The sequence below is a fragment of the Sciurus vulgaris genome (genome assembly GCF_902686455.1).
Source record: "Sciurus vulgaris genome assembly, chromosome: 3".
In the NCBI taxonomy this organism is placed as follows: Eukaryota; Metazoa; Chordata; class Mammalia; order Rodentia; family Sciuridae; genus Sciurus; species Sciurus vulgaris.
In genome coordinates this window covers 167,793,095-167,819,513 of record NC_136463.1, presented here as the reverse complement: position 1 = coordinate 167,819,513, position 26,419 = coordinate 167,793,095, and the positions used below count along the sequence as shown (strand labels likewise).

Sequence of the window (26,419 nt, the reverse complement as noted above, 5' to 3'; positions counted from 1 at the left end):
TCTTCTCTGGAAATCCTGTCCGAACAGTCTAACTTGTCTATGCCCTAAACTTCCCAAGTACCCAAGTGAATAGGACAGACAGCAAGCTGTTAATCACTAACACAATGTTTCTAAGTGCAATTGGTGGGAAAGGATGCGTGTAAAAGGGAGTTCAAGATCAAATAATACAGGAAGTGCTACATCTTGCTTCCTCACACAGAGCCTCACAACTCACAGTAGCCCAAATCACATTAGTGCAAATCAAGGGCCTGAGAAAGATGACAAAGAAAGAAAATTATTTAACATTGTTTAACTTTGCAGTTCTCAAATCTATTTGGCTGTGGGACTGTTTTTGTTTTTGTTTTTTTTTTCCATATAAAAACCATGAAATCAAGAACTATGTGTTTCTTAGGACACACTGTGAAAAACCAAATTAGGGTTTTGTAATTTCCCTCTCTGGTTTGTTAGTCTCCTCAGAGCTGATGTCTACCTCTTACATTTTTGTGTTTCTATCACAATTTAGCTCTTTGCTATGTATCTTCTAGGTGCCCAAAACATATTTGTGACGTGAAATGAAGTTTGGAGAGTGGAGAGGAAGAGGACGTTTAGCAGTATTCTTAGGGATTCTTGTCAAAGTAAAATAAAAATGAATATTGAAACTGGTGCCACTGAAGGAGGTTTAGGAGCCTTGGGGCTCCCATTATGTGTGACATCCTTTTGTCCCTCTGGTTTACAGGTGAGAGGTCATGCTAAGCCACACCCACACCTACGTATTCCCACATTTTTCTCAGCTATGGGGACAAGCCGTGTTCCTCTCTTTCAAATATGCACATGTGGGGTCTATCTGTGTGTAGCTCACATGCAACTTTAAAGCAGGATTTCTTTCAAAAGGGACTTGAATATTATTTTGATTTTAAAACTATAATTTTTGGGAAACATCTAGAAATAATGAGACCATAATGATATAATGCCATACAGGTACAACCTTATAGTGGTGCTTTCCCTGAGTGAGCAGAACCAAGTTTGATTTATTGGAATGAGTTTTTAACCTTACTTTTAATTCACTGCAGACATTTGGACCTTAAGTTTTGCTTGATTCTCAGTTGAGATAGGGCCCAAATGCCATATGTGTACGCTTGGATGTCCATGTGATTTTGGAGAGAACTCTCTCATTTAAAACTCTGAGGGGGTAAAAATGAGAATATGATCCTTGAAGACGAGAAGAAAAAGAGAAACATACCATTACTCACCAAATGCAAAGCCTCTAAAGGAAGTTGGATCTGTTGAAGAGAATCTGTGTTCCTAAGAGGGGTTGACTGGGACAAGGGAGATCAGTTTTGTGTCCCAATGGGCCTTACCTTGTTTAAAGAGGAAATGTGGCTCCCGGAGAAGCTGTGGTGGATGTTGGCAGGCTTGAGGTTCATGACTCGTTCAGCCCGTGGACCTTGGGATGACCTCCCTGGCCAGTGCCTCATCTCATGGCCCAGGGGAGGGTGGTGCCCTCTCTGAGGTTCACGCTTGGATGAGTTACCAACCGCAATGAAGCACCCTCTTGGATCAGCCCTCTGGACTGTGGAGCAAAACAAGAAAAGCGTCCTTCATTCACATGTTTTCCCATCGGCCTTGCTTACCTGGGTGTGGTGCCTTCATTTCCTCAGATGAGGGCTCTATCACCCGTTCAGCATTTTAAAATAGAAGACACGGCAGGGTAAGTCTGAGCATGGGACTCCTTCAGGAGCACTGCTTACGTGCATTTAATACATAATGAGCAGTGCACTGATCTTTTAAGGCACCTTTCACTTTCATAATCATCGTGCATGATGGCTTTTGCAACTTCGTGGAACTGTGAGTACGCTGCTTTATGTATTGGGCTGAAGCATACAAAATTACTGGTTTGACCACTTTCTTTTTACTGATTTATTTATTGTACTGGGGTTTTAATCCAGGGGTGTTCTACCACTGAGGTACGTCCCCAGCCCTTTTTTATTTTTGTTTTGAGATAAAGTCCCACTCAGTTCCTGAGGCTGGCCTTGAACTTGCAATCCTCCTGCCTAAGCCTTCCCAATCACTGGGATTTCAGGTGCTTGCCACCCAACCTGGCCTGTTTGATCACTTTAGTCTAACAACAACAACAACAACAAAAATGGCAACAATTTCATATGGTTCAATCTTGTATAAGTGAAGAGCAAAAATTTCCCTGGTCTTCTTTCCCCTAATGTGTCTTTATTATCCTGCTGGTGCAGAATGCCTGGGGTTGCAACTGTACATCAGGAAGAAAGAGGATTTAGCCAAGGGTGGTGGTGGCTGACCAAGCTCTGGAGCAAGGATGGTCAGCGTCAGGCCCAGTTAACTCATTCACAGAAGGAAGAAGACATTGGACAAAACATCCGCGTGAAGTAATGAAGTTAGATGGTGTCGGGGACATCTAAGCAGCACAGCAACTTCTTCTACATCAAACATGACATTTGGCCTTGAGGGTAGGTTTACAGAGCCAGAGCGAGACGCAGGTCAGGGTCTGACACTGTTACCCCATTCTGACCTGTGGCTCATGTTTTATGATGAGGCCAGCTGCACAGGAGCCCTCTAGACATGAGGGGAATGAAAACAGAAGAGAAGCTCAGATCCTCATGGGAAAAGACGTAAGCAGAACTATTCCTGTCAAGTGGGAAGGTGGAGATGGAGGTTGGGATATGGAGATAGAAAAGAAATTGCAACAAGATTAATGGAAGAAAGGAGTGAGGATAATTGCCAAGGAATTTAGCACCATTGTGTTCTTGGACAGTGCTCGTGGCCACCACAGGAGTTAAGAAGGATTTGAGGAGCTGATGTCTTTTCCCAGCAAACACTTGGTCAACAGAAGAATTTGGGTAACATTGGGCAGAAAAATATTCTTTGGGTGTGTGATAAATTGCTCTACTTCTCAATTTAATTCATAACCTAATGTAAAAAGTCAAACTAAAAGAGCATTCATCTCCATTTATTTACAGGACTCAGTCTTTCTCAATTTTGAATTGGTTTTCAGTATTAGCTATAGATAGGACATTTTATTAAATAGAGTGGTTTTCTTTTTTAAAGTAGACACAGGCCTATTTCTTTTGAATTTCTTAAATTTAAAAAATTTTTTACAATTGCATTTTGGTTCATTGTACCCAAATGGGGCACAACTTTTTGTATGGTTGTGCATGATGTAGATTCACTCCATTCATGTAATTATACATGTACATAGGGTAATGATGTCTGTCTCATCCCACCATCTTTTATACCCCTGCCCCCTCCTCCATCTCATTTCCTCCGTTCTTCTCTTACCCCCAACCCTCGACTCCCATTATGTATCATCATCCACTTATCAGGGAAAACATTCAGCCTTTGGTTTTTTGGGATTGGCTTATTTCACTTAGCATGATATTCTCAAATTCCATCTATTTATCTGCAAATGCCATAATATTATTCTTTTTCATGGTTGAATAATATTCCATTGTGTATATATACCAGTTTCTTTATCCATTCATCTGTTGAAGGGCAAATGGTTGGTTCCACAATCTAGCTATTGTGAATTGAGCTGCTATAAACATTGATATGACCGTGTTATTGTAGTATGCTCAACATCTCTAGTAATTAAAGAAATGCAAATTAAAACAACTCTAAGATTTCATCTTACTCCAATTAGAATGACTATTATCAAGAACACAAGCAATAACAGATGTTGGCGTGGATATGGAGAAAAAGGCACACTCATACATTGCTGGTGGAGTTGCAAATTGGTGCAGCCACTCTGGAAAGCAGCATGGAGAATCCTCAGAAAACTCGGAAGGGACCCACGTTTTGACCAAGTTATCCCATCCCTCAGTTTATACCCAAAGGACTTACAATTAGTATACTACAAGGCTACTTCTGATCTGTACTTTTCTGCAACTTTTATTTTTAAAAGCTAATAGTACCTGTTTAGAATGCTCTATTTCTGCCAAGTATCCTTCATGAAGGAACGCTGTGACTATACCTAACAATTCTGGTTGTGGAACGAAGAAGTGAGTATTGTGAACAATTAACTTATAATGGCTAACTTTTCCCTGCAGAGGCCTAGGTCAGATGTGCTCAGCCAGCTAGGGAACCCTGGGTTCCTGCACTGTCCTTGTGTGGGTTGTGTTTACTGGTGTCTCTCAGGTAAGGGACAGTGGTATGGCACCCCATCTCCTCACCCCCATCTCCACCCAGACCCTGCCTCACTCCTTAGGTTGTTTCCTGCCCCCACTGGGGAGTGCAGGCCAAGCCTGCTGAGGACAGAACTTGCCTGGTCTTTATCTACCTCTTCTCCCAGGCTGACTATCACAACTTTGCTTCTGGATCTATCTCATTTGTGCAGCAAATCTTCCTGAGCTGATAATACAAGTTCTGATTGACAGTGCTTTATAACAAAGCATCCAAGATTGATGTTGGTGCCTGGCCTTCTGAAATCCTGACAGCATAAGGACGAAGGGAAATAAGCTGACAGAGAATAAATAGAAGAAAGGTGGATGACTTTATCAGTGCAGAAAGGGGTGGGGGACATCACAGGAGCTTGATTCCCCACTAGCCCCATCATCATCCAGAAGCTTCTATATCTTGTTTTCTCTAGGGGAGGAGGAGAATGGGGCCTGAAGACTATCTGGAAGGGGTGTAAGTGATTATTATGGGGGGCAAATTAACTTATAAAAAGATTCTCTTTGGAATATGAATGAGCTCAAGGGACATCTTGTCATGGAATCCATCCAGGTGTGGGTACATTCCTCAGGCTTTCCTTCTGAGATCAATAATGAGATTTCAGGGTGCGGTTGGAAGGCAATTATGTTCCCCCTTGCAGTTTGGTTTTAAGGCTGATAGGGGATTTCCTGAGGGAAGCTCTCCCTGTCTTGGGTTGGACAGAAGTAACCTGACAAGGTCAAAGGACCTTAATTCTGAACCTGTTTTAAAGGCCTTTTGATTTCCTTTAGGAAAAAATGCCCAGTATGCCAAAAATGACCATATATGGGGGTATCATTCTCTAAATCTCAATAACATGCAGCCTCAATCCAAAGGGGGAAAGACTATTTTTGGTCAGGAAGCTAAATCAGATTCCTCACATCTTACTTTACAAATGAGTTTCCATTTTTTGCATAGGGCTATAGAATAAAAGTCACTGTGCCCAATATAGAAAACATATCAAAGTTTAAAAGTAATGTGACTTATTGTGGAGAGTAGATTGTGTCCTGCTCTGAGCTACTCTGTGGTGTATAGAAGAGCAGTTTTCAGACTGTGACTAATCTTGAGTTACTCTCTTTTGCAAAGCAGTAGTTTGCCATGAGCTACTCCATTTTAAGTACAAGGGTCAAGGTGGAATGACTCTATACTTTGTTTGTCCCTGCCTGGCACAACCATAAGTCACAAACTGACAAATAAATTGTGCTCATAAATAATGATCACCTGGGAACTTACTGAATTAAATCAGAAGCACATGGATACATGGGTGCATAAAAAACCTTTAAGTGGTTTTTATTAGAAAACTAGGCTCATGAGTTTGTCAAAAAACATCAGAAAAACCAGGCCCATGAGCTTATCAAGCATACTGGACCAAAGAATGAAGAAACCCTCACGTGAGACCCATAAAAGGAGACACTCCCAAAGACTGGCTGTGTTGTGGTGGCACACCCTACCCATCATCAGACATCTGGTGAACTGCAAGGTCGACAAGAAACAGACCTCCAGCTCCCCGTCCCTGGGCTTCAGCTCAGCTTGATCTCCCCGCTCCACATGGCCCTTTTCAAAGCTGCTTGCCATCTAACTCCTGGTCTAGAAAAAGTTCTGCTCTCTGACACTTCTGTGCCCTGTTCTTTGACTGGTTCATAATTGTATCTGACCACTTAGAGTGATGCTTTCGCATTTTTATCTGCTCTTTAACTTGGCTCTCAGGGCAAGGTAAAACACTATGACCACTTTAAACCTTTCTAAATATACATATACATACATATATATATTATATATATATTACATATATATGTATGTATATATCTCATTGTGTAAAGTGTGACTTAGGTGTTATAGATACTAGTACTTAAGATTGGAATAAAATAATCTGTGATTGCCTGGCCTATGACTACCAGGTGACCCATGAATACTCAGTGAATTGCTACCAATGAAAGTAGTGTAACTTCTGAGTTGTTATTCAATAAACTACGACATTGCAGAAAGACACAAAGTTCTTTGATCTATGTTAATGGCATAGCTCACCCATGACAAAGATGGTGACACTGCTCAGTATGTAGCCCTCTTGCCCTGATCCTCCTTTCCCTACCTATAACAGTGTCCTTTCCCCTTCTGGGTCCCCCAAAGTGGAGCTTTGAGGAGATGACTCCTCCTCCTCCTTCTTCAGGACTGGCTCTTGAGCAAATCTAATTCCTGCCCACCAACTCCCATCTCTTAAGAATCGACCTTCAAGTGGTGGGCAGCTTGGACTTATTCTAGTAACACTCTGAAAAGAAACTGTTAGAGAGAAAGCTATGGAAGAATCAAGTGTTATGGTGACCAGGAATTTCACTCGGTAAGTCTTAGTGTGATCGGGAAGTCCAAAGGAGGGCTGTCCTGTGTCTCTGCCAGCAACCATAGTTCCTGAATGAAGATTCTAGAGTTCATCATTAATGTGACTCAGCCTTGGGTTTGACCTTCCAATTTGTCTGCTGAGTGCACGTGTCTGTCTGCAGCTTACATTCACAGGCTAATCATTGTAGAGACTGGCTGGTCTTTGTGAGAGGCCCACCCTGGCTCAGCCTGCTGTGGTCAATCAAGCAGATTCACAAGGTAGCTGCTAAGAATGGCAGGCACCTGTAGGGGCAAATTCCTATACTTAGGGGGAGAAAGCCATTCCCCTTTATAAAACTGTTATCTTGCCTTCAAAGTTGTTCTCCCATTTTGTTTCATTAAGATTCTTTGGAGAGACTTACAAGTAATGTATTCACCATCTTCTTTTCTGAACATATGATTTATGACCGTCAACTGAGCCTGCTTGGAAATGTGTACCTCAAACTGAGCATGCTCAGAACTGTGCCCACACCTACATGTGTTTTCTTATGTGAATATGTATAAGATCCCCAATAAAATCCCTTCACTTTCTTTGTTTGAGGAGAGCACTTGCTTGCTACAAGTGATCAACCTCTCTCCATTCTTCTATCTTCTGGTGGGGCTCATTGGCTTTGCACTCACCAACAGGAGAACCCATTACGTTAAGTCACACACAGAGTATGGACATAGAAATTTGTACGTCACAAAGGTATTTCTTTCCTCAGAGAACTTTTGCTGGGATTCCTCTAACAGGCTCTGCAGGCATGGTGCTGACTTTTGTGACAGAAATGTGAGAGTTGTCAAAATCAAAATGGAGTCACTTTTGTCAAACCTAACAACAACAGCACAAAGGTTAATAAATCTGGGAGGCTGTGAAGGTAGGGTTCTTGTGCTTTATTTTCTGGTAGTAACTATCATAAAAGTCTGTTAGAACCACAAGCTTGCACTGAGGCCAACACCAGCTTAAACAAGAAGTACTTCTGCAAGGACATCTGCCCAGCAACTGTCAGTTCAACCTTGGATGGATGCCACTCTTGTTATTAATCATTGTGGCCAAGGATTGTTGTTTGAAAACATCTGATGTAATCCTCCTCACGTTGCCTTTACAAACTGCCCCTTGCTTCAACCTCATTGAATATGCCTGGAGGTCACGATGTCATGCATAGTCCCCTGCAATACTCTGTTACTCCAAATAAATATTAGTATCCTTTACAGGACATTTCTCTCAGATTGTTTGAGGATTTAGGTTGACATGCCCGAGGTCAGGCAGTCTCCATTGTGTGAAATTTATTTTATCCTAAATATCACCCTTATTCACATGAAAATCAGAGATCACCCAGGACCTTTCTCTCTAGAAATGCATATGCAAATACAATGCAAATATACACACATATCAATGCCATTTTAAAATATATAGCTGTCATGATTTATTATAAGAAGAGGATTGATTTTATTCATATGCTAATACAAGTGATCTGCCTATCTTGCACTCTTGAAAGATCTAGAAGTAACACAAAAGAGAAGACTACTATTTCTTCTCAAATGGCAAATCATTATTAAATTAATTATTAAAACATTCACTGAAGGTGTCAGAAAGGTCTTGGAGAAAAATGAGCGTAATAATTCTACTAGGAGAATAGTAAATTCTTAAAAATGGTCACGACCCCTCAAAATCATCTGGCTCTAAACCAGAAAGAGTCCATAAAAATCATCAACTGCTGCTTTGAAGGCTAAGACTGTCAAGAACTCTTGAGCAGAAATTCAGGACAGTAGCTGATTTGGGGAATTTAGAAAAGAACAAGAAGAGCATTCTACTGAAGAGACTGCCTGGTGGGACACTGTGGCTAAGGAGAGGTTAATTTCCCTACAAGACAATGGCCAGGAGAGAAGAGAAGGTCAGGGCAGAAGTCCTTGCTGCTGATCCTTCAGCATTAGCTGCTCTGAGTTTTGCTCCCTTGTAACTGTAATTTCTTGTCACGTATTTTCCTTAGCTCCTGTCAAATTATCCCCTTTTGGTTTGCCGTGTGTGTGTGTGTGTGTGTGTGTGTGTGTGTGTGTGTGTGTGTGTGTGTGTGTGTTTCGAACCCAGGGGTGTTTAGTCACTGAGCCACATCCCCAGACCCTTTTAAAATATTTCATTAGAGACAGGATCTCGCTGAGTTGCTAAGTGTCTCATTAGATTGCAGAGACTGGTTTTGAACTTGCGATCCTCCTGCCTCAGCCTCCCGAGCTGCTGGGATTACAGGCCTGTGCCATAATGCCCGGCTTTTTACCTTGTGTTTTGAACTTCTCTGTTGTTGACTTTGCCTCCTGCCATATTTTCTAATGTAAGTGTTCTAGTTACTTTGAAATAATTCTCAGACTAAGGCATTTTAGGAATCAGAGTCCTTTCCTTTTATTCTCTTCAATTCTCTTTCCCACCCCTCATACCCAGTGAAATTGTTTCCTCATTCGGTTATTTTACTTGATGTGGTCTGTATTTGTGATACTAAGAATTTAGCACAAAACAATTAAGTGCTAAATTGGTATGATGAAGTAATGACTCAGACCTCAATCGCTTCTGCTCCTAATCCTCATTCCATCCTTTTGCTTTGAAATGTTTCTTTTCCAAAGTGTTTTTTTTTCTTTGTTTTTTTATTTTATTTTATTTTTACAGACTGCATTTCAATTTATTGCACACAAATGGGGTGCATCTTTTCATTTCTATGGTTGTGCATGATGTAGATACATACCATTTGTGTAATCATACGTGTACATAGGATAATGAAGTCTGTCTCATTTCACCATTTTTCATACTCCCTCCCTATCATTTCAATCCTTATCTAATTCTAACATTATATGAAGTACAGTTGGTCCCTGGATTCACAGGTTCTGCATCCGCAGCTCAATAAACCATGGAGGGAAAATACTTGGAGGAAAAAAAAAAACTACATTTGTACTGAATACATACAGACTTTTTCTTATTATTATTCTCTAACCAGTACAGTATAACAACTATTTACATAGCATTTACATGGTTTTAGGTATTATAAGCCATATAGAGATGATTTAAAGTATATAGGAAGATGCATGTAATGTGTGTAGGTTATATGCAAATACTATGCCATTTTATATTAGGAACTTAAGCATCTGCAAATTTTTAGTATCCATGGCAATCAATCCCCCAAGAAACAGAAGAATGACAGTATTTGTTTTATTTTCATATAAATATGAAATTTTTCATTACCTTTCTAAATGAGGTGTGGTGGAGAATTTGAATTATGTGCTTTGTGCTTTTTATACTTTCTCTCATTTAGTTTTCCCATAACTGTATGAGGCAGGTATTCTCATTTCTACTGTACAGATGAGAAAACTGGGTCTCAGAAAGTTTAGTAGCTCTTCCAGTTGCACACAGTCATTAAGTGGCTCTGTGTGTTTGGGCTGCCATAACAAAATGCCACCGGCTAGATGGTTTAAAAAGCAGAAATTTATTTTCTCATAGTTCTGGAGGATGAAGGTCTGAGGCCAGGTGCAAGCATGTCTGGGCTCTTGCAAAAACTCTCTTCCTACGTTGCAGATGGCACCTTTTTTGCTGTGTCCTTGTAATGTAGAGGAAGAGGGGTGTGGGGTAAGAGAGGGAGAGAGAGCACTCTGGTCAACTCTCTTCCCCTTCTAAATCCATCATGGGGCACTACTCTCATGATACATCTATTCCTAATGGTCTCCCCAAGTTCCTGCCTTTAAATACAATCACATGGAGCGTTAGGACTTCAATATATGAATTTTAGGGACACAAATATCTAGTTCATAACATTCTACACCTAGTCAGCCAAAATTTGTGTTCTCCCATGTGAAATATATTAATTCTATTCTGACATCCCTAAATATCTTAAAATTCATCCTAGCATTAACTGGAAAGTCAGACTTCATCTAATATCATCTCAGCCAGGTATGGGTGAGACTTGAGGTATGATTTATCCTGAGACAAAAATTTTCCCTCATTATCAACCCCAAAACCACATAAGTTATATACGTCTGAAATACAATGATTGAACAAGTTTAGGGTAGACATTCCCATTTCAAAAGGGAGAAATTGGGAGAAAGAAAGGAATTCTGAGTCCCTAGCAAGTCTAAGGTAAAAAGCATTTGATCTTTGTAGATGGGGTCTCTCTAAATTGTCCAGGCTGGCCTTGAACTTGCAGTCTTCCTACCTCAGCCTTCCAAGTAGCTGTGATTACAGGTGTGTGCCACCATGCCTGGTGACCATTAGATCTTAAGGATCGCGAATAATCTCCTTTAGTTTATTTTGGCTTCGCCTTTGGGAACCACTGGAACAGCCCTACCTTCAGAATCTGCTGGGGTCTGTCTCCTCCATGGTTCTGCTGGACAGTTGTGGGGGTTGTGCCGACAACCCAAGGCTCTGAGAGGTGGGTTTATGCCCCAAGGCTCCACCTGACCACCATTTAACCTAATGAAACCCAGGTTTCATTAGGTCCTTCCGCCCTTTGAATCCTAGGAGGCAGCCTTGGTGATCTCTGAATTGCCTTTAAGGTCATTTTCTTTTTCTTGAAGAATAGTCTGTGCTCACACACACACACCGTTCTCTGATCTGATGCAATGTGAATTCCAACAGCCTTTCTTCATTTTACCCTACCTCCATCCCTTTTAGTTCAAACCAATAGTATTTCTGCCGGAGTGGCTGATTAGGTTCATGGTTCATAACTATATTAATTTCCTTATCAAACAATTGTTCAGCCATATGCTTTGTATTCTTTTCAGGAAAAGCGACCTTATTTTTTTAGCAATACTAATTAGCTGAGAATTTTCCAAATATTTAAATTCTGGTTCCTTTTTGCTTAACAATTCCATATTTAATTTATCTTGCTCTTGACAAATTCACTAAAAGCAGTTGGCAGGGACAAAGTCACGCCTTCGACACTTTGCTTAGAAACCTACTTAGTTGAATATCCAATTTCATCACTTGCAATTCTACATTCCACAACGCACAAAAATCTAGTCTGTTAAATGATTTGCCACTTATAACAAGAATAACCCTTTTTCCATTGTCCAATAATGTGTTCCTTATTTATGTCTGAAGCCTCAACAGAATGGCCATTACTTTCTATATATCTATCAATATCCTATTCATGATTGCTTATATGTTCACTAAGAAGATGGAAGATTTCTTTATAGCTGTCAAGTTTTCTTTCTGTGCCTTCACCAGAATTGCCTGTAACAGGCCTTTCATAACACTCTTAGATTTTTCTAGTATGCATCTCAAAACTCTTCCAGTCACCTCTACACATTGCCCAATTCCAAAACTACTTCCACATTTTTAGATACTGTTACAGTAGCATTACACTTTTTGGTGCTCACATCTATATTAGTGTGAGTTCTCCAGATATTTATTTCTTTTATTGGTTATCTCAGGACAGTTTTGTGTGTGTGTGTGTGTGTGTGTGTGTGTGTATGTAAGAAGGAGTTGGCACATGTGATTATAGAGACCGAGAAGTCTAAAATCAAGTTGAAGATTTAAAATAGTCAGTGGTATAGTTCCATTTTGAGTTGAGTTTAAAGGCAGAAGACCTATGTCCCAGCTCAAAAATAGGCAGAAGAAGAATTCTTTCTTACTTTGCTTTTTGTCTATTTAGACCGTCAGCAAAATGGATAAGGCCCATCTACTTTGGGGAGGGCAATCTTCTTTACCCTCTCTACTGATTAAAATGCTAATCTCATCTGAAAACATCCTGATACACATACCCAGAAATGCTGTTTAATTAAACATACACACTCTGTGAACCAGGAGAGTTGACACATAAAGTTAACTGTCACAATAAGTGGCAGAGCCTGGATACAAAACTCAAAGCCTATGACTTAATGACTATGCTCTATTGCCTGTCCATGTAACTATTTATGGGGTGTTTACTATGTGCCAGGAAATTTTAGATGCATTCTCCTCCAAGTTATCTAACAACTCTGTGAGGGTTTAAATACCTATATGACTTACTAGCTATTAGATTGCCCAGTTACTGTGCCTCACCTGTAACACAAATACTAATGCTGTTCCACCTCTGTCCAATGGTGACTGTGAAGACTTCATAGAGGACGCATACGAAAATAATTTTAAGCCATCAGGCATGAGGTAATGGTATGCATCACAAGGGTGGAAACTGTTTTCTCAATTAGTTAGCTTTTCAAAGGAGAAATCCTGGGAACAGAGAAGTGGATGTAAACATAGCTAATATTTATCAAGTGTCTACTGTGTGCCAGATACTGTCTTAAGCACTTGGTGAACTGATCTGCTCAAGGTCTGTTTGTTCATTAGGGGACAGATCTGGAATTAGTCTCCAGATGTGTTGACCCCAGATGAATGAAAGAATACACTTAGTGGCACTCCCTGTCCCAGAGGTGAGAACTAAGTTGAAGGCTAGTTATAGGCAGAATTGATGCTGCGTTTAATAGTGGAACTTACCTCTTGCTAACTTTCCCTCCTGGATTTTTGTATTAGTCTTGGCACCTTTTGCTGGGCATTGCCCTAGACCTGTATTATAGAATGCTTTTCTAATATAATAGATGCTACCCAGATTTTATTCTCTTTTACAGTTTTTCTGCTATACACCACCAGACCTGGAGCTTTTTATTATTCATTCATTTATGTTTTAGAAATAGAAGCAGGATGTTTGGTTTGTAAGCATTCACGGTTTTCCATGCTTATTCTACAGATGCCCTAATGCCACCGATGTATTCTTGGGGATACGGTTTCATCCTTGGCCACCAGTTCTTTATCTGCTGGTGTGTACTCTAGGAGAAGGAAAGTTCCTTTCTCTTCCAGATAAGGAGGTGGGTGCTCCAGGGCATTAGTAGTCAGGGTGAGGAGGCACTCGATCATCATCACTCTCTTGCCTCTGGTTCTCACCGTGTCCTCGGATGGGGCAGGTTCCTTATACTGCATTGAACTGATGAAGCTTAAAAGACTGCAGTCTGCAGTTTCTAAGTGAGGATGTGTTCAAGATAATGGGAAACAGAAATGAAGCTTTTCATAGCTGGCCTCTGAGGCTCCTGCCAAACAAACTCGAGGCTGAGCTAATCAGAAACAATTTTTAAAACTGATGCTCAGAAAACAATTTAAGAGTGTATAAAGCTTATTTTATAAGAAGGCAGTGTTAGGAATAGAGGCGAATGATTTCATGGGTTAATACAAAACCATTCGCAATAACATGAATGCAAATTCCTCTTAGAGTTCTATTGCCAAGTTACAGAAAATTCATGACTTCTCTAGATGGAAAATTAGCACATATTTTATTTATATTGAAGCCAATCATATTTAAGATTTCTTTGCAGGTGGTATGTATGTATTTGTGTGTGTGTGTGTGTGCACATGCAATATAGTTCAATTTATTCATTCATCTCAAATTATAAAGGAGTCTATGGCATAAGTGGAATATGGTTTCTATCTGTCCTGATTTGTCTTTTAGAAGTCTTATTCTTTCTTTTGAATGGATAGGAGATGAAGAGATGGTAATCATAATAACAGCAGAAACAATAATAATATTTACATGGTACTTTGTAAAGTTTCCTGGCAAAGCTGGGCCCAGTGGTGCATGCGTGTAATCCCATTGGCTCAGAAGGCTGAGGCAGGAGGATTGCAAGTTCAAAGTCAGCCTCAGCAACTTAGCAAGGCCCTGTGCAACTTAGTGAGACCCTGTATCAAAATGAAAAATAAAAAGGGCTGGGGATGTGGCTCAGTGGTTAAGCACCCCTGAGTTCAATCCCCAGTACCTAAAGAAAAAAAAGTTTGCTTGCAAAAATGTTCATCTTTCAACCTTTAAAACTCATAAGAGAGAGTTTTATGACCTGTGAGTCAGGATGAACATTATTATTGTTATTTTCTTATGATAAATGGGGTATATACCACCATAAGACAGTTAAGGAAAATTAAACATTTTCCTTATCCTAGTTATATTAAAAAAAACTCAAAATAAATTATTTTTAAATCAATAAAGTTAGTAGGATTTTTTTTCCAGAACATAATAGGTATCTGAAAAAATACCACTCTAATCTATAATATGTATTTATGTGAGAGAGGTATTCAACACTTAAAGCTGTATGAAAAACCTTGTGCTCCATCAGTGCTCAATACACATCCATTCTCTTCCTTACCTGGACGTGACTATGTCATCTGTGCCCAGCACTGTGCTGGGTCACCTAGAGTATAATGTTTGTGTAGAGCATGCTACCTGCACATGCATTGCATGTGATCTCACTGGAAAGGCAAGGTGTGGCCATCTCTGAGCCAATCATTGTGGCCAGTACTTCCCGAGTCATGCACCCACTCTGGGGTCAAGGGTGTAGCAGGGGCAAGCCCAGCCTGGTCACATAACACTGAGATAGGGTGGAGGTAGTTTCCTGAAGTGAAATCGGATGAAGACTGAATGGATCATTCAAAGAAGTCCACCTGATGTGTTTCTTCTGACATCTGGGGAGTTAAAAAGTTCCAAGCATCCTCACTGTCCAAAGTCCTCCCTCGTATCCTCAGCTCTCCTATCTCTCAGGCAATCCTGATATCTCCAGTTACAAAATGGAATGCATCTCTCCCTATAAGTACAGTTATAAGTGCCAATTTAGCAGAGTTAATATGGTACCATTTTAGTATATATTTCAAATATATTAACTTTAAAGAGCCTTTTGTGGGCAGTTTTGAGGGTTTAACCATAATTTTTAATACAGTGTCTTTGGGAACATGTGTGCTGAGAAACCAAACACTCAAACCAGCAGACACATTCTTGAAACATAAACTGGGGATGTATGAGATGGCATGTACAACAGACTTTCAAAATGTTTTGTAGAATTTGGATGAGCTAAGACCACTCAGAGAAGGAGAGCCCACAATCTCTCTGGCTCTGGGAAAGAGGCAGGTAGCATGATAATCCACCTATAAACGCCTTGTTGGCATTGAAACCTGGCTGTGTTCTCCAGGACATGAGGGTGATTTAGGTCTTATGTCTCAGGGCAATGAATATAGTGCCAACTAGATTGTGTCTTTGTCTCTCATTACTCCAAATATATCCCTCTTGAAATTTTATCCTTGCTTGAAAACAAGAGGAGGAATGTATTTTAATCGAGAACTTTTTTCCATTTGTTTTAAACATTTTAAACACACAAATATAAGAATATATGAAAAATGTTTTATAGAGAGTATAAAAGGGAAAGTCCTCATACCCACCTAAACCCCTCCAATATGATCCCCTTCATGGAGATACCCACTGTTTGGTATGTTCAAGAGTTAATTTTGTAAAATTTCTTAATATGGAAATCAACTGCATCCCCCAGTTTTATCGACATCAGGCAATATGGGAGGGACAATTGCTTAAAATGTTAAAGTCCTTTTCTGTCCTGATCCAGTAGCATTCCAGTGGGGTTGGGTGGGTGTTAGGGAAGGACAAGTGGCCTTTGAGAAGTTCAACATGTTGTCTAATAGTTATCTCCCTGAAATGGACTGAGTACTTGTGCCACATTTATATTCTAAAATCCTAACCCCCAGTGTGATGTTTTGAGATGAGGCCTTTGGGAGGTAATCAGACCTGAAGATGGAGCCCTCATGAATGGGATTCGTATCTTATAAAAGGAAGCACAGAGAGCTCTCTTACTGTCTTTCTGCAATCTTGAGGAAAGATAAGCAAGACAGTATCAGTGTGAAGTTTGGAAGAAGGCCCTTACCAGTGCTCAACCATGCTGGCCCCCCTGGTTTTGGCCTTCCAGCCACCAGAACTGTGTGAAATTCATTTCTGTTATTTGCAAGGTACCCAATCTATGGCATTTCATTGCAATATCCTGAACTAAGATATTCCTCTTCCTTTGAAAATCATTGCTTCCCATGTCAAAGCCAGTCATAACTAATCTTTCTGTGATTTGCAACATGTATTTTTAACTTCTCATTGCCTATTTAAAACAACATTTTACTACTTATTACAAGAAAATTACAATAGCATACTTTCTTCTGCTCTTTTTCAGAGTTTTGTTGCTGTTTTCTAGCAATGTTCTTCTACATATATAAACCCACAATGCACTTTTGGCTTTAAATAGCCACTTATCTTTTGGAAAAACTAAGAGAAGTAATATAGATTTTGTATTTACCCACATATATTCCATTTCTAGCAGTTCTTCTTTTTCAAAGTGAGTAAGGTGAACCTCAGTGAGTCTCATGGGCAGCAGGATGATTGCAGAGAAGCAACCACAAGTTTCAGGGCCTCAGGTGACAGCTGGTGTAGATGTACTGAGAGGACCAGTGGACTGCAAGAGTTCTGGAGTGTAGACTGGAAGGTCACAGATGGTGGGAGCTTTGACAGAGTGGGTGCTTATAACTGTGCCCTGACTACAGTGGTGGGTGCCCATCTGCTATAAAATAAAGATTCGTCTGGTCTTTGTCCCTGGTTCCGGGAGGGAACCTCTACACCTTTGGACTTTCCTGAGTGATAAGAATATCTTTGCTATTCATGGTGGACTATGATAGCTAAAGAGGTGACTCAGCATGGGGAGGCCATGTTGAAGACCAATCATGTGATCTGAGGGTTGGGCTTTGGGCCACATGACATCAGCCTACCTTCCCAACTCTGGCGGGGGATGGGGGAAGCTGGAGAGTGAGTTCACTCTTGTGGCCATGGTTCCATTAATCATGTCTACATGCAAAATCCCATCATAAGCTTGGGACACTGAAGCTCAGTGTTTTCCTGGTTAGAGAACACACTCATTTTCTGGGAGGTGACTCTTCTATAGGAAGAGTACACAGAAGCCCTATGTTTGGGACCCTCTCAGACTCTGCTGACTGGTATTCTTTATGGTGAAAGCATGATTATAATTGTAGTGCTTTCCTAGTTCTATAAGTCATTCCAGCAAATCATCAAGCTTGAGGGAGGCCCTGGGAGCTCCCTGGATTTGCAGCTGGTCAGTCAAAAGTGCCACAGTCCGAGGATGCCTGAACCTGTGCCTACCATCTGAGTAGGGCAGTCTCACTGGGGATGGTGCTCCTAGATCTCTGGAGTCTGACACCAACTCCAGAAGTTAGTATCGGAATTGAGCCACAGTACTGACTTATCTCATACCAAAAGTACTTGTAGGATTGGGTACTCTGTAGAATGTGATACAGTGTGACACTGAATTCCCAGGACTAGACCAGACCAACGACTATAGAAGTCATCCGTGCCTTTCCCAGGCAATTCAGAGGCAAGCCTGTGACTGGAGGCCCTTTGACCCTCATGCTCAGACACCATATTGAGAAGGAAGAGAAGAGGGAAGACAGCTTGAGGAGGGAGAAAGTACCCCACCAGGATGTTTGAGTGGATTGTACATTTATCTGCTTCAAGTTAGAAGTGACAGCGTTGACTTTGTTTTTTCAAACCTCTTTAAACATCTTTTGTTAACAAATTTAAAGCTCTGAATCAGCAGGACTATCCTTTCTCCACCCCTCACCCCCTATGTCTCCCAAATAGATGTGTTGCAGTGTCTGAAATTCAACTCTGGCTTATTTCACTCACCCCTGGCCTTTCTCCAGGAGTTTCCTGTTTGGTCCAGAACTATCTTGCATATCCACAGGGCCACCTTTTCCTTTCTAGTTGTCAAATTATATATCAGGTGGGCTGGAATAGAACCAGATTGCTTCCACAAAGCAGAGGGACTACATTCTGGGGGTTCATCAGTTTCCAGGGGTGTGGGCCCAGGTTGTGTTTTGGGACCCTGGCCTGGCGTTTGGCCACTGTGAGATTGTCTGTGGTTTACAAGATTCATTTAATCTCTTCCTGGTTCTTTAGGTTCTGAGAAGGAAATGATGGCTAAGAATCTGGTTGAATTTTGAGTTGAAGAGGAAGACAGGAAAATAAATAACTTTGACTGATTTTTTTATTTTTTCTGTACTGGGGATTGAACTTGGGCCTAAGCACTTTTCCACTGAGCCATCTCCCCAGTGCCTTTCAAAATTTTCTTTTGAGGCAAAGTCTCACTAAATTGCCTAGCCTGTCCTTGAACTTGTGATCCTCCTACCTCAGACTCCAGAGTTGGCAGGATTATAAACATGTGTTTTGACAGAATTTTTAGTAAAGTAGTACTGGTAAAAAAAAGTCATTGGTTCAATTATTTTGTATACTCTTGACCCCGTTATGTTCCTGATCAAGGGTCTTGAAAAATGCCTGAGACTGACAAGTATAGAGGAAGAAGTCACAGACAGATGTCTACAGGGCCAGGTAACAAAAATTAATGAAATGGGCTGGTGCCAATGGGGAATGATCCTGGTGTTGCTAGATTTTCTAATTTTTTATGAAAAACTAAAAATTGTATATCTTTTTTAAAAGCAAAGCTGACAAAATTTAAATGTTGGCAAAAAGGATAAGTACAAAATCACCATGTAAGACATAATGGCCTACTATTATTCTCCATATGTAACTGTTCCTGTAAGTATGGGGGTTCAATGCAGAATCACATATGTGAGCAATGAGAAAACCTCACTGTTGTACATTTTTAGTCTATCTCTGAGGCTTACTGAGTATGGATTTTCTTTTTTTAATTTTTGGCTTGAGACATTGTCACTTGATAATAATTACTGATTAATGTTCTTTGAATAAGTTGCCTGATTGTTCCTTGTGTTAGTCCTTTCTATTATTATAAGAAAATTTCTGGGCAGACTACTTTATAAAGGAAAAAGTTTGGCTTACCTCACAGTTTTGAAGGCTGAATGTCTAAGATTGGGCAACTGAGTGTTTGGTCTCTGGTGAAGGCTAGAGGGCACATGGCATCATGGTGGAGCACATGCAGGAGAAAGGACAAATGGAGGCAGAGGCGGGAGTGGCCCGGTTGGCTGCTTTTATAACAGTCCTCTCTGGGATACTAACCAAGAGAACTACTTTAACTCCTTAGAAAGCAGCAGTTGGCGCTCCACAACCTGAAGGCCTTTGCGCCAGGCTCCCCCTTAAGGTCCATACCACCGCCCAACATCACCACCCTGGAGACAAAGCCAGACAAATCTTTGGGGGACAAACCACATCCAAATGAGAGCACTCCCTGGTTTCGTTGGGTTTCTCCCCCTCTTCTTTTTCCCTCTTCCGGTGCTGAGGATTGAACTGGGGGCTTCACCCACACCAGGCAGATGCTGCACCACTGAGCTCTATGCCCAGCCCCGACCTGCCTCTCCCAGATGAAGCCACGCCCACTCCTTGCCCCGGCTCAGACCCCTGGTTGGTGAGTGGCCAGTGACCCGCTCTGCTCCCACTTGGCTTGCCTCCACTTCTTGTGCTTGCCAGCACTTTTGTGCTGTAGTTCATATTTCTTTCCTTCACCTTTGCGTCACCTGATATAGCTTACTCTCTGGAAACGTTTTAAAATTAATTTTAAATTAGACAAGAATCCAAATTCTGTAGCGGGTTCACATCTCCTATTAACTTGTCTTTATTTCCTAACTTAAGCTCAAGGGATTGCATTCTAGAGAAATGTGTGGTTCTCTGTCCTAAATCTTTTTGCGTTTTATTTCCATACCTATGTATGTCTACTTAAAAAAAATAAAATCCAGTTGCCTGTGTACTATGCATGCTGCCAATAATCACCATCAAGTTCTTTTGGGGAGGATAGTTTTAATTAGGTTTCTCTTTTGCCTTTTAAACCATAGGTCTACTTGTTGGTGACAGGTCAGGTTATTAGTTTTATTGTTACTAAATTGTTTAGTGAAAACTCATCTTTTTATTATATGCATTATGACATCTAGAACTCTCATAAGTGATTTTACTTCGCATTGTTAGACTTTCCCCCCTCTGTATCCATATTACTGCTTAGGTTTTCCAATTTTCTTTCCATTTGAAGGAGAACACTCATAAAAATGTTAAAAACATGAACTGAACTCACGACTGCACTGAACTACTGTGATTCTTTTTTGTGACCTTTTTCAGTAGCTTCTGAGAGATTCCCATGGATTTTACGAGGCAACTCTGCAAATTAGGACAAAATGATGAAATCTAAAAGCGGAGGAGGTGGTCCAGAGATGTGAAAGCCCAGGAGACCTGCTTGAGCCAACTGTCCTGCCCTGCGCCTGCCAAGGACAGACTCACTCTTCTGCAGCTTTTCGCTTTGGGCTCATTGCTGCGGGGCCTCTGGGGATCCTTTGTGTGATTATATGACTAAAAGGAGGAGGATTTGGCCAGCAGACCACACGGGTGGGCCAACTCACTGTTTGAGAGGTACCGTTCATCATGCAAAACTCTAAAATGTTTCCTTTCGCTTAGATCATCTGGGCTAATTTCAGATGAAACTGACTGTGGCCATGAAAAGTATCGTCAAACTGCAGAGTAAAAATAAACCCACATCTCAGAACACTGTCTCCAAGAAAGGTCAGGTAGCGCCTGATATTTCACTTACCATACTTTGTACCTGTTGGTTTTCGTTGTTTTGCTTAGGCTTTCTTTCAGGGATGTCTGTTTTTCAGTACACACTCTGCCTTTTTATAATTGTAGGACAATGTGGAGCTATCTCAGATAATAGAACCTGGCGTTGGTAAGTACTAATGGGCACTATTTATTTCTCCTGCTTCTTTTAAAAGAGGATTGCAGTATTGCTTTCCAGAAAAAGCTTGGCAGATCACAAGCAAATATGGTATTAAATGTATTTCAGCCCCACTACACTCAACATGTGCTCGTGCGTGTGCACACACACACACACACACACACACATACACACACACACACACACACACATACACTCATACACACACACACACACACACACACACACACACACACACTCCACATTCAACAGTCATTGCCAGCTAATTTTTAGATAAGGCCCAAACTATTCCTTCCACTATTAGGGATTCATTGGTTGGTTCAAGTCTCTCTATATTCCTATTGCCTCCCTAATTTCTCTTGTTATGATATTGGTGACACTTTATTTTAATTTCCCTTTTTTTATTGCCCATATCCCTACACAAACTGAAATTTCTAAGAGAAGGAATTCCATGTATTTTTTCAGTATAGTGATCTTAACATTCAGCATGAATGTTATATGCAGAGGGTTTAGCTATTGAAGGAAGAAATAAATATGTCCCATTTATCAATGTAGTAAAGATTCTTGGTATTATTCTTGTTAACCCATTTGAGTTACTAATCTAAGTGGCATTGGATCAACATTTTACACACATACATACACACACCTACAAAAACTCAGGTGTGTGTGTTTGTATAAATACCTAGTATACTGCTATAGCTCATCAAATTTAAAATAGCACCGATTGTATAGCATGCTATTATTTCATGTACCAATAGGAAAGAAAAAAATTTGCCAATTACAGTGTGATCCAATGCTTTCTTATTTTAACATAAAAATCTCAAGTCAGATAATAACCCATTTTAAAATTTATTAAAGTCAGTGCTTTCCAGCGAAATTAGAAAATGCTCCAAAATTCAGGAGATTAAAAACCAAATATTGATACTGATAAGCATTGAGATAATCTAAAAAATTAAAGCCAAACCATTTTAAGTTTGTTTAGTATTCTTTATCAATTTAAAAAGCAAAAAAAATTTTATTGAGAATGAATTTTAGAAAGGTTATAATGCACTTTTTAATCTTCTCATTTAATACATGCAAGAGCAATGCAATTACCCTCTCAAATATATACATTTTCTTATTTCATGATGAAACATGAAAGATCTGATATAATTTTACATATTAATTGTATATCATGAAATGTTCTTTTCTTCTCCTAATCTTCACCAGAAGAAGTGGTAAGCAGTGCTAACTCTTTTTTCTCTAATTCTATTCAGAAAACTTGGAAAGGAGGAAATTTTTGTTTGGAGTGGGGAGAAGGTCTACGATAAATGTATTTTGTGTTTAATTAGGTCACAATCCCAAGGTTCAGCAGTCTTTAATTGATTAATAATGAGAATTTTGTGACTGACCATTGGCAAGTTCAAGGAATTGGCAGAAGACACAAAGAATTGAAAGTGAAGAGGAAGAGGGGGGCCAGGAAAGGGGGCAAAAGAAAGGGAAGGAAGAGAATAAGATGAAGAGTTAGTGTTGGCTTCTTTTATTTTTCCTTATCAAGATATTTCCAGTGCAGCTGTCACACAATAAATGAAAAGTCCTTGCACCCCCTAGAATTTAAAAGTGTTGTATGAGAATGTGTTGGTATGAAATCCATGCTTTGAATTTTGCAATTGAATTCTTCTTGCATTAATCACTATTTATAAAGCCTCTCACTGATTAGTTACATCATTTGCTGCAGTTTCTTATTGTCATAGGAATCTTCTGCATTTGGATCCTGAGTTTCCCTCCCACTTGGTGGGTGATTTAATAAGTCCATTTGGATGTCTATTTAGAGATGTCATCCTGCCAGATGCATGATTTCTACTTTCCTCTTCCATCAGCCTGCTCATTCTGCCTTCTTACCCATCTCAGTGAATGGCAACTCCAAGCTGAGATGAAGATGCCGGGGGTCCTTGGCTTCTCTTGCTCATCCCACTTCCAATCTGAGGACAGATCTCGATAGCCCCATCCTCAAGACACAACAATTCCCCCTTAGCTGTGAGGGATACCTTCACCGACCCCTAGTGGATGTCTGGAACTTAAGATAGTACCAAACTCCTTACACAAGCACTGTGATATTGTGACAGTTGATCTGGTAACTGGGGGAGCAGCTAAGAGACTAACCAGTGGGCAGTGTTTTCAGCATGGATCCAGTGAACAAGGGTTGACTCACATCCTGGGAGGGACAGAGTGGAAGGAGCAGAATGTGTGAGATTTTATCATGCTCTGTGGAATTTTCCATTTAAAAATTTTGGATCACAATTCACCATGGGTAACTGAAACAATGGAAAGTCAAACTGTGGATAGTATATCCAGAACTGGAGCATCTTTCACTACTTCCACTGATACCACCCAAGACCAAGCTACTATCTTTCACCTGGTCACAGCATTGGCCCCAACAGATGTCTCTGTTTCCATGCTTGCTTCCATCCACCCTACTCTCAAAACTTAAGTCAGGCTGAATAACTCTCCTCGGAAAGAACCTCCAAGGACTCCCATCTCAATAATGATAACTTACAAGACCTGGAATAATCTGGTCCCCTTGCCTCTTTGATCTCTGTTTCTGCTACTCTTCCCTGGTTCACTTGACTCATGTTTCAATGGTGACCTTACTGCTCCTTGAAGAAGCCTGACCACTACAACCCCAAGCTCTCTATTCTTGCTTTCTCTGCTAAGAACATTGCCCACCAGGATGTTCGTGGGCTCTTTTATGTACTTTGATTAACTCTCAGTGAACTCTTCTCTGACTTCTCTCTTTCATTTTAACAATACTACTTATTGTGTTCTCTACCCCTTTTTTCTGCTGTAGTATGGAGTTGAATTGTTTGTTTTGTTTATGTTGGTCTGTTATTGGTGTAAAGTTTTATGTGGATTCATTTTTTCTTAAAACACAAGTCATAGTGTTGTGGGTTGGTTTTCCCAAGAAGCTGATGCTGAGATGGAGGTTAGCAGAGGGGATGTTTACTGGGGAGTGCTCTCAGGATCAACTTCTGTGGAGGATGTGAAGGGAGCAAGACTGGACAAAGAGAGAAACTGGGCTGCAATACTGTCTTCAGCTGATCCCACAGGACTCTGGAGCTGGCACAACTGTGCCAAGTCATCCCTAATTGAAGCCAAGGGAGTGAAGGTTTTATATCTCAGCACTGCCAATCATTCCATGTGGGCTGCCCTCAGAAAGACGTGTGATCTTTGACTACTAGGCTGCCTTCAGCCAAGGACAATCCCTAGTGGGGATTTATACTTCGAACTGGCATTGCTCAACACTGGGCAGCTGGGGAAACAATCTCTCCAATCCCAAAAGCAGTGGCCCAGGATTTGAATCTAGATGGCATAGCAGAGTCTACTCCATGTGGTCTATAAAGCCCTCCAGGATCTGGCTGTGTCTGCCTCTGTAAATAAGCCTTATCCACTCATCACTCATTGTACACTAGCCCCATTTGGCCTCCAGTGATTTATAGTTCAGGAAGAACATTGTGGTTCATCACTGTGTGATGGATTATAAATGTGCAAGAGTGGAGATCCTCCCAAAACTTTCAAAAATTGTGATATGTTCAAAGGGAGAAACTTCTGTTCTTGTTTTAGCTGCTTCTCAGAATATTGGGAGCTCCGATGGACATGTGGGTTGGAAAGACATACAGACCTGCTCAAAGCTGGAAGACTACAGCTTTCACTGACCCATTCCAGCAAATCCATGGGTGCCTTACATGAACTTAGAGAATATCTAGAAGTAAATAACTGAAGTTTGGGAAATATACTACTGTTGTGTTTCAATGTTATGCTTAGTTAGGACAAGAAGAAAACCATAAAAGTGGTTAAAAAAGAATGAATATGGAAGTCGACTCTTCCTGGGGAAAGGAAATGGGACCCTTGACAGGAGAGGTTAGACTACAAGAAATGGTGGGCTTCCTCAAGACAGTTACAATGGAGAGAGCCATAGACAGTTTAGCCCTGTTTTCTTCCCACCCTCTGAAGACAGAGGGAAAGCATGTTCTGTTGATGTGGTCCAGTAGAAGTCAACGTTGTGGGCAGAGAATAAGGGTGGAGAAGGGTAGAGAGGGTCCAGCAAGGCAAATGGGAGATGACTGGCACATTGATGAACACTCTTCTGTGCAGAAATTTATATTTCTTAAACTTTTTACTATGCATACACATTACCCAAGGATCTTGTTAATGTGCAGATTATGTTTTAGGGGGACTTGAATTAGATCTGAGATTCCATATTATTATCAAACTTCCTTGTGATGCTGAGGATGCTGGTGTGTGGACCACATTTGGAATAACAAGGATACCACTCCTTTCTGTAATCTCAGGACCTTAAACTGAATCTCCTCAAAAGTAACAGCCTGGTCTGGGCTGGGTAAAGGAAACTTCTCTTGCACACCTGAGGGAGGGAAGGAGTGAATTCTTTCCTTCTCTTTCCTCCTCAACTAAGAGCAGCCTGGAAAGATGGCCGAATGTGCCCAAGGCAGGTCAGCAGTTCTGGACGAGTAAATGGCAGCTGGTGGTTGGCCTAAGTGGCCTGTGGACAGGGCAGAAATTGATGGCCTGAGCCCATGGAAGCAGAGATCAACTGACTCAGGGAAACACATAAACACCACCACCTTTGAGGATTCCCTGGGACGGGGACAGAGGCCCAGTTCATTTGATAAACGGGGTCTTGAAATTGTTGTAAATAATAAAAAAATGACCTTTCTTATTTATGTTTACAGGCTAGGGAAACCTGGACTTCCGGGAATGAATCAAGTGTGATAGTTCCGGCTCGGAAGCCATTGCCAAGCACCTTTGTGCCTTGCTTTGTACTTGCTTCAGTGCTAACGCTGCCTCTCACATGTGTTTGTATTTAGTGCACGACTATTGGGAACAGACCCTCCTGAATGGAGCAAGACCTCTCTAGCAGTGTCCAGTGGACCCATGAATCAACAAAGCACAAAAACATGTTTATGACTGCACGCGGGCCGCCTCCGCTCCTGCGCCACGGCATTCCGGGAAAGGCTCTCGAAGCAGGAGAAGGGTAAGGGAGGGGTCAGTGTTTTCACCCCCTGCCATGGGATAATCAGCACCTACCTTCCTTTTCTACCCAATCGTGTTCCTGTATCGGTCCAGCAAAGTGTTGACGAGTCGACTTTGAAACCCATGAATCAGCAAGGAAACTGAATGAGCGAATCCACAAGGTAAAAAGTGAAATATAGGGTTGGTCAGCCCCATCGCCACGGCAGATGGATGGGATTTCAAAGGGGACAGCAGTGCCCACTGGCTGTACATTTTTCTTAGTATTAATAATTGAGAATAGTTTAATCTTCAAGTTCCCTTTCCAAAGGCTATGTAAAGAAGAGAATCCTTT

General features: G+C 40.9%; 1 long non-coding RNA gene across 4 annotated transcripts in view; it reads left to right on the top strand.

The window, feature by feature from the left end:
- Nucleotides 1-1,618: 1,618 nt before the first annotated feature.
- LOC306657298 overlaps nucleotides 1,619-26,419 on the top strand; it is a 32,615-nt gene continuing 7,814 nt past the window's right edge. For 2 of the 4 annotated variants that reach the window (XR_013762752.1, XR_013762753.1), the window contains exons 1-2: nucleotides 20,153-20,888; nucleotides 25,923-26,249. This is a non-coding gene — a long non-coding RNA (uncharacterized lncRNA). Of the gene's footprint in view, nucleotides 1,688-20,152; nucleotides 20,889-25,922; nucleotides 26,250-26,419 lie in introns of those variants that run through there. The other 2 variants (XR_013762750.1, XR_013762751.1) reach the window with 2 other exon arrangements.